The 15446-nt window shown below is 45.3% G+C and overlaps 1 protein-coding gene across 1 annotated transcript in view; it reads right to left on the reverse strand.

Annotated features, from left to right (window-relative positions):
- Fbxo42 (F-box protein 42) overlaps window positions 1-14242 on the reverse strand; it is a 65971-nt gene extending 51729 nt beyond the window's left edge. The window contains exons 1-2 of the mRNA XM_048350319.1: window positions 14031-14242; window positions 3084-3142 (exon numbers count right to left, since the gene is read on the reverse strand). The gene's annotated coding sequence lies outside the window, so the exon portion shown is untranslated. The remainder of the gene's footprint in view (window positions 1-3083; window positions 3143-14030) is intronic.
- Between the last annotated feature and the right edge of the window lie 1204 nt (window positions 14243-15446).

The raw sequence follows: 15446 nt of genomic DNA on the forward strand, positions 1-15446 counted from the left end.
ATATTTGAGCTTTAAGAGATGGTAATAATATGCAAAGCACAGAATAATTCTGATTATAATAAGTGTGACATATAATAGTAATTTTAAACAGATGGCTCTTTGTACATATAGAACACACCAAAAAAGAAGTTAAAATATGGTGTCTTTCATTTTTGTTTGTGTGATGGTACTGGGTCTTGAACTCAGGACCTCAAGGTCTTGCTGCTCAGAATTTTCTGCCATTTGAGCCACACCTCCACTACTGGCTTTTCAGAGATAAAGAGTCTCATTGATGTTTCCATCCTGGCTGGCTTCGAGTCACAATCCTCAAATCTCAGCTTCCAGAATTCCTAGGATTATAAGTATGAGAGGCCAGCATCCAGCTTTTTTTTTTTTCCAAATACATACATATAAAAGGATTTCAGAAAGGATAATTTGCCATGGTAATAATACAAAGAATGATAAGAACAAGAATTCCAGCAGTGCAGGAGTTCAAGTAGACTTCTGTGACGTCTTGATTAAGTAACAAGTGGCGCTGTCCATGAACGGGTCTGTGGTGAATGCTCCGGGCAGAGCTATGGTTCACGCTGAAGAAAGCTGACAACGTCTTCTTCCCTGCTGTGCTTGTAAGTCTTAATATTGTTTTTCCTTTTCTTCTAAAGACAAGGTCTCACTATGTAACTCAGGTTGACCTTGAACTCATTATTATTCTGGTTCAGATTCCCCAGTGTTGAGATTACAGGCATTTATTACCATGCCCAGCTAAAAAATGTCTTTTTCTGGGCAAATTTATGGCAAATGCCGTGATTTCCTTTTCCCCTCTTGAAAACAATTATTTAAGAAAGAAGAAGGGGGCTGGGGATATGGCCTAGTGGCAAGAGTGCCTGCTTCATATACATGAGGCCCTGGGTTCGATTCCCCAGCACCACATATACAGAAAATGGCCAGAAGTGGCGCTGTGGCTCAAGTGGCAGAGTGCTAGCCTTGAGAAAAAAAAAGAAGCCAGGGACAGTGCTCAGGCCCTGAGTCCAAGCCCCAGGACTGGCAAAAAAAAAAAAAAAAAAGAAAGAAGAAGGGCTGGGAATATGGCTTAGTGGTCGAGTGCTTGCCTAGCATACATGAAGCCATGGGTTAAATTCCTCATAAACAGAAAAGGCTGGAAGTGGTGCTGAGTGGGAGAGTGCTAACCTTTACCAAAGGAAGCTCAGGGGCAGTGCCCAGGCCCTGAGTTCAAGCCCCAGGACTGGCAAAAGAAAAAAAGAAAGAAGAAAAAAATTCACTTACGAAACATGCAGAAAAAAATGCAAATAACCACAGTACATTCGGAATTGTTCAAGTACAGAAACTGTTGATTCAAACACGTTATTTCTCCCTCTCACTCACTTGGCACCAAATTCTTGCCGGCAAAGTAAGTTACTGAACTGCAGCTGTATGCCTACCTTCTTTTATTTTTCTCATTAAGGCGCAAATGAAAATAATACTGCTCCCTGGGACCTGGGCTATAAGCTTGGTGGCATATCCAGCATGCACAGACCCAGGGTTCAATCCCCAGCACTGTTACTAAAAACAACAACAACAACTATTTCTCCAAAGAATAGCCTTAGCACAAAATAAACTTGCTGAATGAGTAAAGAAGCACAGCTTTATGAACAAATTTTGAAGCAAAACAGACAACTCAAATCTTAATTCCTAAATATCTGATGAAAAGGCTTTATCAAACTGGTTCCCAGCCTTATGAATTTTAATGAACAGTAAATTGCTGGGAGATGAGGGAACTGATATAGTATAGATAACTTTATTTTTCCAAACAAATGAAAAAAAAAAGCCAACTACACACAAAGTTCTACCATCTATTACCACCACAGTTTCATAAAAGAACATTCAAAAGTCAGGCACCGATAGTTCACACCTGTAAACCTAGCTACTCAAAAGGCTGAGATCTGAGGATCCTGGTTTGAAGCCAGCTTAGGCAGGAAAGTGCATGAGACTCTTATCTCCAATTAACCACCAAGAAGCCAGATTTGAAGCTGTGGCTCAAGTGGTAGAGCGGTAGCCACGAGCCAAAAAAAGCAGTAGAGCACCTGATTAACAATCAAGAAGCCCCAAGTTCAAATCCCAATATAAAAAAAAAACAAAACCACTTTAACCAAGGTCAAGTTTTGGAGGCAAGAAGATAGCAGGTTTGGGGCTAGCCCAGGCAACAAAGACCTAGTCACAAAAAAACCAGAAACCTAAACCAAACCAAACCTGAACAGGGACTGGGGTTGTAGCTCAATGGTAGAAGATAAGCTTATTTAGCATGTGTGAACCTTAAATGCCCAGCATTGCAAAAACCCAAACAGATTGGAAAATCACAGTCTCTAAGAAAGGATACCTTATATAGAAGGACTAGAGATGGAATTTGGTGGGTGAATGCCTGTTTACTTGGAACAAGGCAACTAAACAGGTTCAATCCCCAGCACCACTGAATTACACAGATATGTACCCTCAAGACAATATAAACTTGAGGTAGTATTTTTGGAAATCATTTTTATTTTACATTACATTTTGCTATTTACTTTGTTGAAAAAAAATGAAATCAACCATTAAAAATAAAAACATATAATCTGGTCAGGGCATGGTGGCTGATGCCAGTAAGGCTGAGATCTGAGGTTCAAGGGTTGAAGCTAGGCAGAGAAAGAAAACTCTGTGAAACTCTTACTGCCAATTAACCACCAAAAAGCCAGAAGTAGGACTGTGACTCAAGGGGTAGAGCACCAGCCTTGAGCTTAAAAGCTTAAGGATAGCATCCAGGCCCTGAGTTCAAGCCCCAGGACCAACACACACACACACACACACACACACACACACACACACACTCTCACGCACACGAAGGTATGGCCCAGGTGATAAAGTGCCAGCCAATGAGTTAAAGCATAAGATACCAAGTTTGAGTCGCAGTCCCAGACCAAAAAAAAAGAATGAAGGAAGGAAGGAAGGGAGGGAAGAAGGAAGGATGGAAGGGATGTAAGAAGGGTGGAAAGTAGGGAAGAAGAAAGGGAGAAGCATGGGAAAAAGGCAGTAAAAACCTTTCCCTGGGTTTTAAAAATGACTAAAAGAATCACCATTTCATGGCTTCAGTTTTAAGAAGGGCATCTTTCTGGTTCACTCGTCCACTGCAGATCTGTTTCAATAAAAGGAATATGTTTATTAATTTAATGCATTTTACTTTGTACAATCAGTTCTTCTCATAAAAAATTAAAATTAACTTCTGGACACTATTCATTTCTTTCAACGTTCCATATCCTATACAAGTACTTCTGTCACTGCACAAACAGAATGCAAACAGAGGAAGCAAAAGTTAAAAACATATATTAGATGTGATAATATTTAGTGATTTAAATTGTCAAATTAGAGGTAGGGGGTTAACTCAGCAAGGTAATTAATTATCAAGCATCTTTTCAACACAAACATCCACAAATGTAAACAACAATGTGTATGAATGGAGGGTCTCTGCCTCTTTTTTTTTTTTTTCTTCTTTTGCCAGTCCTGGGGCTTGGACTCAGGGCCTGAGCACTGTCCCTGGCTTCTTTTTGCTCAAGGCTAGCACTCTACCACTTGAGCCACAGCGCCACTTCCAGCCTTTTCTGTTTATGTGGTACAGAGGAATTGAACTCAGGGCTTCATGCATGCTAGACAAGCAGTCTACCACTGAGCCACATTCCCAGCCTCTGCATCATATTTATAAGAATAAAAACTTGCTAAGCCCTGTGTCTATTAATGGAAAAATGAACTATGCTATCACAAAGCTACAGAATGGAATTAATCTGCTTTTAAGAAACTATGTATTTTGGCATACAGTGACATGAGATCTCCAAGAAAACATCTTATGTAAAAATACAAATAGTTAATGTTTAATTCCAATATATGTACACACACACATACACACACAATATGCAGGAAAAGTTCTTTAGAAAGACATACATCAAAGCTCAGAACATCATCTGGCCAGATGCAGTGCACCTATATCTTATCTGATATCAATCTTCAATTTAAAAAAAACAAGGTAGTTGGGTGTCTGTGGCTCATGCCTGTAATCCTAGCTACTTAGGATGCTGAGATCTGAGGGTCATGGTTCAAAGCTAGCTGTAGCAGGAAAGTCAATGAGACTCATGTCCAATTAACCAAAAATGCCAGCAGACGAGATGTGGCTCAAGTAGCAGAATGTTACCCTAAGCAAAGAAGCTCAAGGGACAGAGCCCAAGCTCAGGAAAAAACAAAAACAAAAACAAAAAAACAACCACAAAAAAACAGGGTTCCTTGATGAAATGGTATAATCTAGGACTGGGAAAGGAAATGTACAGGGGCTGGGGATATGGCCTAGTGGCAAGAGTGCTTGCCTCGTATACATGAGGCCCTGGGTTCAATTCCTCAGCACCACATATACAGAAAACGGCCAGAAGTGGCGCTGTGGCTCAAGTGGCAGAGTGCTAGCCTTGAGCAAAAAGAAGCCAGGGACAGTGCTCAGGCCCTGACTGAGTCCAAGCCCCAGGACTGGCAAAAAAAAAAAGTATCAGGAAATATACAGGATGAGCAGGAGGTCAAATCAGCAGAGCAGAAAATGGTCTCTGTCTCAAAAAAAAAAAGAGCCTAGAGAATCTAAGACTACCAGAAAGTCAGGATATACTTTTCAAAAAAAGAAAATAGACCATATTGTGTACACAGGTACGAGAAACAGATAAAAGAGCTCCTAGTGGTCCAAAATGAAAAATTCTGAGCACCTAATAAAGTAGCATTCAATTACAACCCCAAATAAAAATGCACATGGACCCGGGTGCTGGTGCCTCACACCTATAATCCTAGCTACTTAGGAGATTGAAATCTGAGGATCATGGTTCAAAGCCAGCCTAGGCAGGAAAATCCTTCAGACTCTTATGTCCAATTACTTACCAAAAGAAAAGTGGGGAGGGGGGCCAGAAATGGAGCTGTGGCTCAAAGTGGTAGAGTACCAGCCTTGAGCACAAAAGCTCAGAGACAGTACCACCCAGGCCCTGAATTCAAGCCCAGTTCTAGCACAAAATGATACAAACAGAAAAAAACACCTATGGATTCATTCTGATATAAATGACTAAATAGAGGGAAAGGAGGGGGAGATCTCTCTTGCACATTTCCAAATACTTCATGTGCACTCCTGCCCTTCCAGCCAGTAGAGCTTAATTTTCCTACCTTTTTAACTTATTTCCATTAAGTGAAATTATCAGAAAATGTAGCTAATGTTGTTGTTGTTCTGTGTTAAACAGGGTCGTAGCCCAGGCTGGCATCCAACTCATGATCCTTCTGCTTTAGCCTGGCTGCTAACACTATTCTACCCATTGTAAAACTGTTCTCACCAGAAGACTGCTGCCTATAACTAGAAGACTACCAACTACAACCAATAGACTATTGTCTAACACCAGAAAATGACTAAAAATAATCAGAAGATTACTGTCAATAACCAGAAGACAACTGCTGACAACCAGAAAGTTACCAACCATCAGAAGATTACTGTCTATAAGCAGAAGACTAGTTATTTTCAGAATAAGGGGGCTGGGGATATGGCCTAGTGGCAAGAGTGCTTGCCTCATATACATGAAGCTCTGGGTTCAATTCCCCAGCACCACATATACAGAAAATGGCCAGAAGTGGCGCTGTGGCTCAAGTGGCAGAGTGCTAGCCTTGATCAAAAAAAAAAGAAGCCAGAGACAGTGCTCAGGCCCTGAGTCCAAGCCCCAGGACTAACCAAAAAAAAAAAAATATATATATATATATATATATATATATATATGGCTGGGAATATGGCCTAGTGGTAAAAGTGCTCGCCTCAGAATAAGGTCTTTTTTCTTAAGCCAGCTGACAAGGAAGTCTCATAATACTTTTGCATGGAGTAGCCTCAGGTCACTATCCTCCCAATCTCAACCCTTCAAGTAGTTGGGGTTACCAGCATAAGCCACCAGGCCCTGCTTTTTTTTTTTTTTTTTTTTAACAAAGTCAGACTCAAATTTACTTTGGCTCAGTGGCTGGCATTCTACCATGCCTCCAACCCCTCTGATTAATTTTTGATGATTATATATCCCACCTAGTCTATACTAGTTCTCTGGTTATCTGAACCCTCACCTTGTTTGTTTTCATTTCTCCTTTCCTAAATGTGGAGGTGATCTATAGGCATCCATCGTTTTGACTTTCTTCCTTGCTACATTTTCTCTTTAAGCAAGTGTATAGTCTCAAATGTAATCTGTGAGCACTAGATTATGATATCCTTGTGTTGTAGGGAGTATAGCTGACTCCATCTTGACTAGGGAAACAAGGTAGGAAATGTTGGGGGGAGTAGAGCTGACTCCATCTTGATTATTGTCAACCTGACCCCAAAATTCTGCTTCTGTAAAATGGCTTGCTTAACTTGTTTGTTGCTTGTTCTACCCCTTGCGTCAACCTCCTACTTGTGGGCCATGCTTGCTTAACTTGTTTGTTGCTTGCTCTACCCCCTTCATCAACCCCCTACATCTGTACTACTCTTTTACCTTTAAAAACCCCAACTTGAGGGCCACTCGGGGTCACAGTGTCAATGTCAGCACCCAAGTCTGCACTGTGTCCCTGGCCAGCCAGCCCACTTTTCACTGTCACAGTGTTAGCTCCCGAGTCTGCACGATGTCCCTGGCCAGTCTGCCCGCTTTTTTTTTGTCACAGTTTCAGCTCCCGAGTCTGTGCTGCGTCCCTGGCTGGTCAGTTTGCTTTTTACTTCCCCAGTAAATCTATCTTTGCTTGAGACTGTCTCTGCGTGGTGGACTCTTGGAGGGAAGTGGAATCTCCTCCCTTGAACCCCGTAACACTTGAGTTCAGGGACTGATATGGTCATTTGATACCTGAACACGGCTAATTTAAATATTTGTTCAGGTGGATGGCTGAATAGATAAGCTGATTCTCTGAACCCCATTAATTCCCTCATTTTCATATTTCTATTTTCCTCTGGACACCTGATAACAAACGACTTATCTTCCTATTCCTCACTCAAAACATGGGAATTATATTTCTTATTTTCTGCCCACAACTAATCAGCTATCTAATTTATCTCACATTCACTCTTCCTTCCAATTTCCTCCACAGCTGCTCTACTTTATCCACACCTTTCCTAATGATTGCCAGAGAGGATAGCATGGTCCCTGACTCCCTCACTCCTTCCTCTTCATTTACCTCTCAAATGGCAAAACACCAGACATGTAAAAACACTGAGTTCTAGGACCTGAGCTAAATCCTCAGTACCAGTATAAAATTAATTAATGAAATATAAAAGACCTTAACTACTTTTTGTGTGGGTGTGTACCAGTCCTGGAGCTTGAACTCAGAGCCTGGGTTCTGTCCCTGACCTTTGTTGCTCAAGGCTAGTGCTTTACCACTTGAGCCACAGTTCCACTTCCAGCTTTTCTGGTTAATAACCAGAGATAAGAGTCTCAGGAGCTTTCCTGTTTGGGCTGGTATTGAACAGTGATCCTCAGGTCTCAGGCTCCTGAGTCGCTAGGATTATAGGCATGAGCCATTAGCACCTGGTTTTTTTTTTTTTTTTTTTGCCAGTCCTGGGCCTTGGACTCAGGGCCTGAGCACTGTCCCTGGCTTCTTCCCGCTCAAGGCTAGCACTCTGCCACTTGAGCCACAGCGCCCCTTCTGGCCGTTTTCTGTATATGTGGTGCTGGGGAATCAAACCTAGGGCCTGGTGTATCCGAGGCAGGCACTCTTGCCACTAGGCTATATCCCCAGCCCAGCACCTGGTTTTAACCAGTTTTTGGTGTATGTTTTTTTTTGTGTGTGTGGCGGGGGTGGGAGGGGTGGTCCTAGGGTTTGAAGTCTGGGCCTGGGCGCAGTCCCTGAGCTCTTCAGCTAAAGACTAGCGCTCTACCACTTGAGCCACAGCACCACTTCTGGTTTTCCAAGTGGTTTACTGGAGATAAGAGTCTTACAGGCTTTCCTGCCAGGGCTGGCTTTGAACCTCGATTCTCAGATATCGGCCTCCTGAGTAGCTGGTACTATAGGCATGAGCCCCCAACGCCTGGCTTTAACTACTTTTAAGTTATCGTTTAGTGACCTTAAGTGCATTTACTTGTTGTGTAACTATTATGGGTATCCCTTACAGAATTTTTATCATCCCAACTCTACACACATCAGCCATAAACTCCCCATTCTTCCCTCCCCAGCTTCTGGCCATCATTTGACTGTCTCTATGAATTTGACTATCTCATGTAAGCAGAGTCAAATATTTCTCCATCTACATCTGCTTTATTCCACCCATAAGTGCTAAAATCTCAAGAGTTTCATCTATCAGCATTTTAAGTACACATGCTAAATGATCCATGATTTTACTTTTTTTTTTTTTTTTTTTTTTGCTGATCCTGGAGCTTAAACTCAGGGCCTGGGGACGGTCCCTGAGCCTGTGCTCAAGGCTAGCGCTCTACCACTTGGGTCTTAGCTCCACTTTCAGCTCTTCCTGAGTAGTTTATCGGAGATAAAGTATCTAACAGACTCTCCTGCCCTTGGCTGGCTGCAAACTGCAATCCTCAGATCCCAGCCTCCAGAGTAGCTAAGGTTACAGGTGTGAGCCACTGGTGCCCAGGGCATGTTTTTACTTCTCAGAATATGTCTGAAATAAACATTGACAAAGCTGGAAGCTGGTGGCTCACCCCAGTAATCCTAGCTACTCAGAAGGATGAGATCTGAAGAACAAAGTTTGAAGCCAGCAGGGGCAAAATCTGTTAGATTCTTACCTCCAATTAAGTAGCCATAGTTTACAACTATGTATCCTTAAGGAAAAGGAATAACAAATCAATCTACCCTGGGTGTTCTCCAAAGAGAACCTTTAACATATTTATGTTGAAGACATCACATTTTTAAAAATTACTTTACTATTTAAAAACAAATCAAAACTGGAATCCTAGGTGCTGGTGGATCTACTACCTAGCTACAACTCAGGAGGGTAAGATCTGAGGATCATAGCTCCAAGCCAACCTTGGACAGGAAAGTCCATGAGATGCATGTGGTGTGGTGTGGTGTGATATGGTGTGGTATGTGTGCGTGCTCATACTGGTTCTGGGGCTTGAACTCTTGTGTGTGTGTTTGTGTGTGTACCGGTTCTGGGGCTTGAACTCATGCTCAAGGCTAGTGCTCTACCATTTGAGCTACAGCTTCATTTCTGGCTTTTTGGTGTTCAATTGGAAATAAAAGTCTCAGAATTTCCTGCCCAGGTTGGCTTCAAACTTCCATCCTCTGATCTCAACCTCCTGCATAGTTAGGATTACAGGTGTGAGCCATTAGCCCCCAGTGGAGACAGATCTCCAACTAACTATTAAAAAGCCTGAAGTACAGCTGTAGTCCAACTGGAGAGCCCTAACCTTGAACACAAAGGTTCTGGGACAGCACTCAGGCCCTGAGTTCAAGCTCCCAGATGGGCACAGACAAACAAAAATCCTAGGGGCTGGGCATGTCATGATATGCTCGATATGCCCATAGAGCACTTGCCTACAAGTGCAAGGCCCTGGATCAGATCTCCAGTGTCTCTCATACTAGTTCACATTAAAAAACAACAACCAACCAACAAGCACCACTCCATAGTTGTCACCACCTAGTAATCTAAGCAACTAATTACAGCAGCAATGTTTGTGTTTGTTGCTTGTAAATATGACTAAGACTACTGGATTTCTGAGAATGCAGAATTCATCACTGGAGCCTGCTATGTGGGAAAGAACTTGTCATGACAGACAGTGAATGAATGAATCAAAGAGGAAAGAAAGCAGGGAGCTGGTGGTTCATACCTGCAATCCTAGCTACTCAATTAAGATTGAGATCTGAGGATTGCAGCTGAAAGTCAGTCTGGGCAGGAAAATCTGTGAAACTCTTACCTCTCATTAACCAAAAATCCCAAAGTGGAGCTGTAGCTTAAGAGGTAGAGCCTTGGCCTTGAGTTAAAAAGCTAAAAGACAGCACCCAGGCCCTGAGTCCAAGTCTTAGTACTGGATGGAACACATACACCCCACACAAAGGTGGGAGGGGAAGAAATTCATGACAGTTTTGTGGTACTAGGATCTAAACTCAAGCTTGTTTGCCTGATGTTCTACCATTTGAACCACATCTCTAGCCCAGATTTTTTGCTGATTACTTGGAAATGGAGTCTCACAGACTTCTCTGCCTCGGTTGGCTTTAAACTTAGGTCCCTCCAGGCCTCATCTTCTTGAGTAGCTAGGATTGCAGGCATGAATCACCAGTGCCCCATTGCATGACAATATATATATTTTTTTAAGTTCTTAAAAGACAGGCATAGTGGTACACCCCTAGGCTGGGTACACTCCAGCACTCAAGAGACTGAGGCAGGCATACCCAGAGTTCAAGGCCATCCTAAGCTAAATTAAAAAAAAAAATTAAAAGTTTCTATGAAAAGCAAGTCACTCACCAGGTGCTGGTGGCTAACGCCTGTAATCCTAACTACTCAGAAGACTGAGATTTGAGACCGTGGTTTGAAGCCAGCCTGTGCAGGAAAGTCTGTGAGACTCTAATCTCTAATAAACTATTTTTTAAAAAGCTGGAAGGAAGTGGAGCTGTGGCTCCACTGGTAGAGCACTAGCCTTGAGAAAAAAAAGCTCAGGAACAGAGCCCAGGCCATGAATTCAAGCCCCAGAACCAACAACCACAAAAAGCAAGACACAAAAAGCACAGTCTGCAGAATAAGAAAGGCTGGGGAGCTCTCTCAGCAAGAAGACCTCCTTGATTCCCCTGGTTGGATTCAGTGACCTTTTTATATACAACAGGCATAGTGGTCACCTTGTCTGGCTCCCAACCTGACCCTGGGCACCTTCAGAACAAAAATGTCTTACTCCAGCATCTCCTTCCCAAAAATACTTCGAACAGAGGGCCCTTCAAAACGTACTGCACAGGCTAGAAATAGTCAACCTTATGGGTTCTTTTTTGCCAGTCCTGTACTTGGACTCAGGGCCAGAGCACTGTCCCTGGCTTCGTTTTGCTCAAGGCTAGCACTCTGCCACTTGAGCCACAGCGCCGCTTCTGGCCATTTTCTATATAAGTGGTGCTGGGGAATCAAACCCAGGGCTTCATGTATTCGAGGCAAGCACTCTTGCCACAAGGCCATATTCCCAGCTCCAGTCAACCTTATCTTTACCTTTTATTTTATATATACAAAGCCCCTTCACAAATATTAGGTCTTGTGAAATAGGAATACAATCACTGAACCAAATGGCTTTCAGTTTTATAAAGAGTTGTCAAGCTGGGTGCTGGTGACTCACACCTATAATCCTAGCTACTCAGGAGGCTGAGATCTGAGGATCACAGTTCAAAGCCAGCCAGGGCAGGAAAGTCCACGAGGCTCTTATCTCCAATTAACCATCAGAAAACCAGAAGTGGAGCTGTGGTTCAAAGTGATAGATCCCCAGCCTTGAGCAAAAGAGCACAGGGACAGCGTCTAAGCCCTAAGTTCAAGACCCATGATTGACCAAAAAGAGAGGGGAAAAAAAAGTTGTCAATTTGGGCTGGGAATGTGGCTTGGTGGTAGAGTGCTTGCCTAGCATGCATGAAGTGCTGGGTTCCATTCCTCTGCACCATATAAACAGAAAAAGCGGGAAGTGGCTCAGTGGCTTAAGTGGTAGAGTGCCAGCTTGAGCAAAAAGAAGCCAGGGACAGTGCTCAAGCCCTGAGTTCAAGCCCCAGGACTGGCACAAACAAAACAAAAACAAAAAGTTGTCAATTCACTAAAACACGCTGAAAACACACAGTGAATGTATTTGTTCTTGGTTTTGTTGTTGTTGTTGTTTTTGGGGGGGGGGCAGATTCTTGAGCTCAGGTTCTGGGTGCTGTCCCTCAGTTGGTTTTGCTCAGGGCTAGCACTCTACCACTTGAGCCACAGCACCACTTTGGCTTTTGGGTGGTTAATTGGAGATAAGAGTTTCACAGATTCTCCTACCCAGGCTGGCTTCAAACTGCGATCCTCAGATCTGGGCCTCTTGAGTAGCTAGGATTACAGGCATGAGCCACCAGCTAGCACCAGCTCATGACCCTTTATTAGCAAGTTAATATACAGAATAGCTCTCCAATTCCCTACTGTTGGTTCTTTACATTTTTAACCAAGGCTCTAACATTTCTATTTAATATATTTAATCTGATGTAATAGGAAAGGAAAAATGGCCAAAGAAGTAGTTAATATTAAATGAAATAGATGCCATTTAACAGTTGGTTTTTTTTCATTTCTTCCCATCCCCCCCCCCCTTTTTTCCAGTACTGGTGTTTTGTTTTTGTTTTGCCAGTCCTGGGGCTTGAACTTGGGGCCTGAGCACTGTCCCTGGCTTCTTTTTGCTCAAGGCTAGCACTCTACCACTTGAGCCACAGCACCACCCCTGGCCTTTTCTATATATGTGGTGCTAAGGAATTGAATCCAGGGCTTCATGTATGGGAGGCAAGCACTCTACCACTAGACCACATTCTCAGCCCCCAGTACTGGCTTGAACTGAGTTTGAACTCAGAGCCTGGGCATTGTCCCTTAGCTTACCACTTGGGCCACACCTCCACTTTTGGTGTTTTGGTGGTTAACTGGATAAGAGTCTCCTGGACTTTCCTGCCTAGACTGGCTTTGAACTGGGATTCTCAGATCTCAGCCTCCTGAGTACAGACACTCAATGAGCCACTGATGTGAGCTTTAAAAGCCCTCAGAATTGCATAACACATCCATGCACAATGTAGGCTGCTTAATGTACTTGTATTGGATAAACAGTGAAGAATACAAAATAACATACAACATAAAAAGCCCGGATATGATCATATAAATGAATAAACTTAAAGTTAGGATACAGACACACATCACTCTTCAATGTAAGAGCTACAGACTGAATTCTAAATAATGAGATCTCTTTTCAAATTCCCTTTGTCCCTTTAAATACATGATGTCATCATTCTTAAGCACAAACAAAACCAATTTGTTACAAAAAGATATTTGGTGTATCTGAGCAAAAGCAATGACCCCAAGAGTCCCCTATAGCACAATTCCACCCTTCTTCAAGGATCAGGTTATCTTTCCTGAGAGAAACCTACACCAGTCTTCCAATTACCACTCGAACAACTGCTACAGAAAGTTCTTCACAGAAATGAGTGACAAACACAGTCAATGTCACTGCCAGGCCATGTATCTGATCTTCATCTAGGACAACCAGGAATCCCACAACAGAAAAGTCCAAAGATTTGGGCAATTAAGAAGAATCATGAAGCTTTTTTTTCCCCACAAGCCCAGAAACAACAGACAAAGCCATCAGTGATCCGGAAGCTTCCCAAGGCAAAGAGAAGTCCAAGAGCGCTGAAGTTATTTGGCCGAGGAACTATCCAGATTTTGCGGTGGTGTCTTCTCCATTTACAAATGCGTTCCCACCCTCCACCGTTCCGCGGGGGTACAAAACCCATCCTCACCTTTGAGAAGCCCTGCAGACTTGTCACAGGAAGATGGCTATCTCAAAGCCGAGGAGACCGGCAGCTCCCACTTCCGAGGTAACCCTCAAAGAGCTGGGGGCTTTGTGTATTTTTAAAAATTTATTTTGACCTTTTTTTTGTAATTCAGTTCCAAATTCAGCCCTTCAGGGAGATGCTGCCCCCCCTCCCCCCGAGCACGCCGCACCCCCATTCTGGAGACCGCCCTTCTCACGGCTCTCTCTCCTCGGAAAGAGTTACGGCTGGGGGGGGCGGGGCGAGACGGTGACACCCCCGAAGCCATCCCTGCCGGGGCCGCAACCCCCCCTCCGGGACACCCCCCTGAGGGACCGGAGCCGCTCTCCTGAGAACACGGGGACGGGTCCGCGTCCGCCTCCAGAGCAGCGGGAAAGGGGGCTCCACGCCCTCCCCAGCCTCGCCCAGGGGAGCGGTGGGCGACGACGACAAGCCCCCGACCCCCGAGCCCGCTGGACGCGGAGCCGGCGCCGGTCTCCGGACGCTCACGCCCGCCCCCGGGGCATAAAGGGCCGGAGGCGCCGCTCCCGCCCGGCCCGGAGGGGGGGGAGAGGCCTCACCTGCCCGCCCGCTCCACGCCCTCGGGCTCGCTTCGCCGGCGACAGCGACGGAAGAACCAGCGACGAGACCAGAGCGGAAGCACCGTGCCGCCCCACACCGCGTTCGCCGTGCTCGGAGAGGGGGGACCCTCACAGCTGGCGGGACCCCGGGCCACCAGGAGCCGCCATCTTCCCCCACTCAAACGCCGCTGCCACCGCCGCTGCCGCCGCCGCCGCCGCCGCCGCCGCCGACACCGCTGCTGTTCTGGCCGGAGGCAGACAGGCCCGAGTGCGCATGCGCCGGAGGAGGAGACGCGCGCGCACTCACGTCAGCGCGGCGGGACGGCGCGGGGCGGCCGCTGGGCGGCGCCATGTTGAGAAGGGCCGCCGCGGACCTGCAGCCGGCCTCGACCTGCGCCGTCGGGCACCTGATCGGTTTTATCCCCGCCGCGTGAGACCGACATAGACGTTTCAGCCAGGAAATGAGCTCGCTCACCTGTACCCCTGGCCTCCCAGAGAGCACAGGAGGGGCTGTGGCGAATGAATGTTGCCGGGGAGGTGGGGGGGGGGCGTCCTATGAGATGGCCTTGTGCAAGTGACACCTGTGAACACTGTAGCGACAAGCCGGATGCCTGTAATCCTGGCTATTCAGGAGGCTGAGATCTGTGGGTCGCGGTTTCGAAGCCAGCCTGGGCGGAAAAGGCAGAAGTAGAGCTGTGGCTCAAGTGGTAGAGCGCTAGCCTTGAGCGAAAAGACTAAGGGACAGCACCCAAGCCCTAAATTCAAGCCCCAGCACGTGCGCGCGCGCGCACACACACACACACACACACACATACACAAAACCAAGCTAGTTCCGAGATCCCCCTCAGATCCCCTGATACTTATTCTCAACACAACATATCCTCCTTTGGTGCATCTGATGGGCATTTTTTGTTGTTGAGTTTAGCACTGGTATTCCTGTGAGAAGAGCTAGAGGTGCCTGGATGCTAAGTGACAAACCTTAGCCATCTCTCAGACATCACAAGAAACCAAACCTCCATGTTAGATTCTCTATTAGTACCTGGATGTCATCATTGTCCCCAGCTTTTGTTTGGGGGTTGTTGTTGTTTTTTGTTGTTTTTTTTTTGGCCAGTCCTGGGGCTTGGACTCAGGGCCTGAGCACTGTCTCTGGCTTCTTTTTGCTCAAGGCTAGCACTCTGCCACTTGAGCCACAGCGCCACTTCTGGCCGTTTTCTGTATATGTGGTGCTGGAGAATTGAACCCAGGCCCTCACGGTATAGGAGGCAAGCACTCTTGCCACTAGGCCATATCCCCAGCCCCGGGTTGTTGTTGTTGTTTTTTTTTGGGGGGGGGGTGGAGGTGAGGTGGGGGTGTGAGATAGTACTGGAGTTTGAACTCAGGGCCTTGTACTTGTTTGCAAACACTACCATTTGGGCC

This window comes from Perognathus longimembris, chromosome 7 (assembly GCF_023159225.1).
Source record: "Perognathus longimembris pacificus isolate PPM17 chromosome 7, ASM2315922v1, whole genome shotgun sequence".
Lineage (NCBI taxonomy): Eukaryota > Metazoa > Chordata > Mammalia > Rodentia > Heteromyidae > Perognathus > Perognathus longimembris.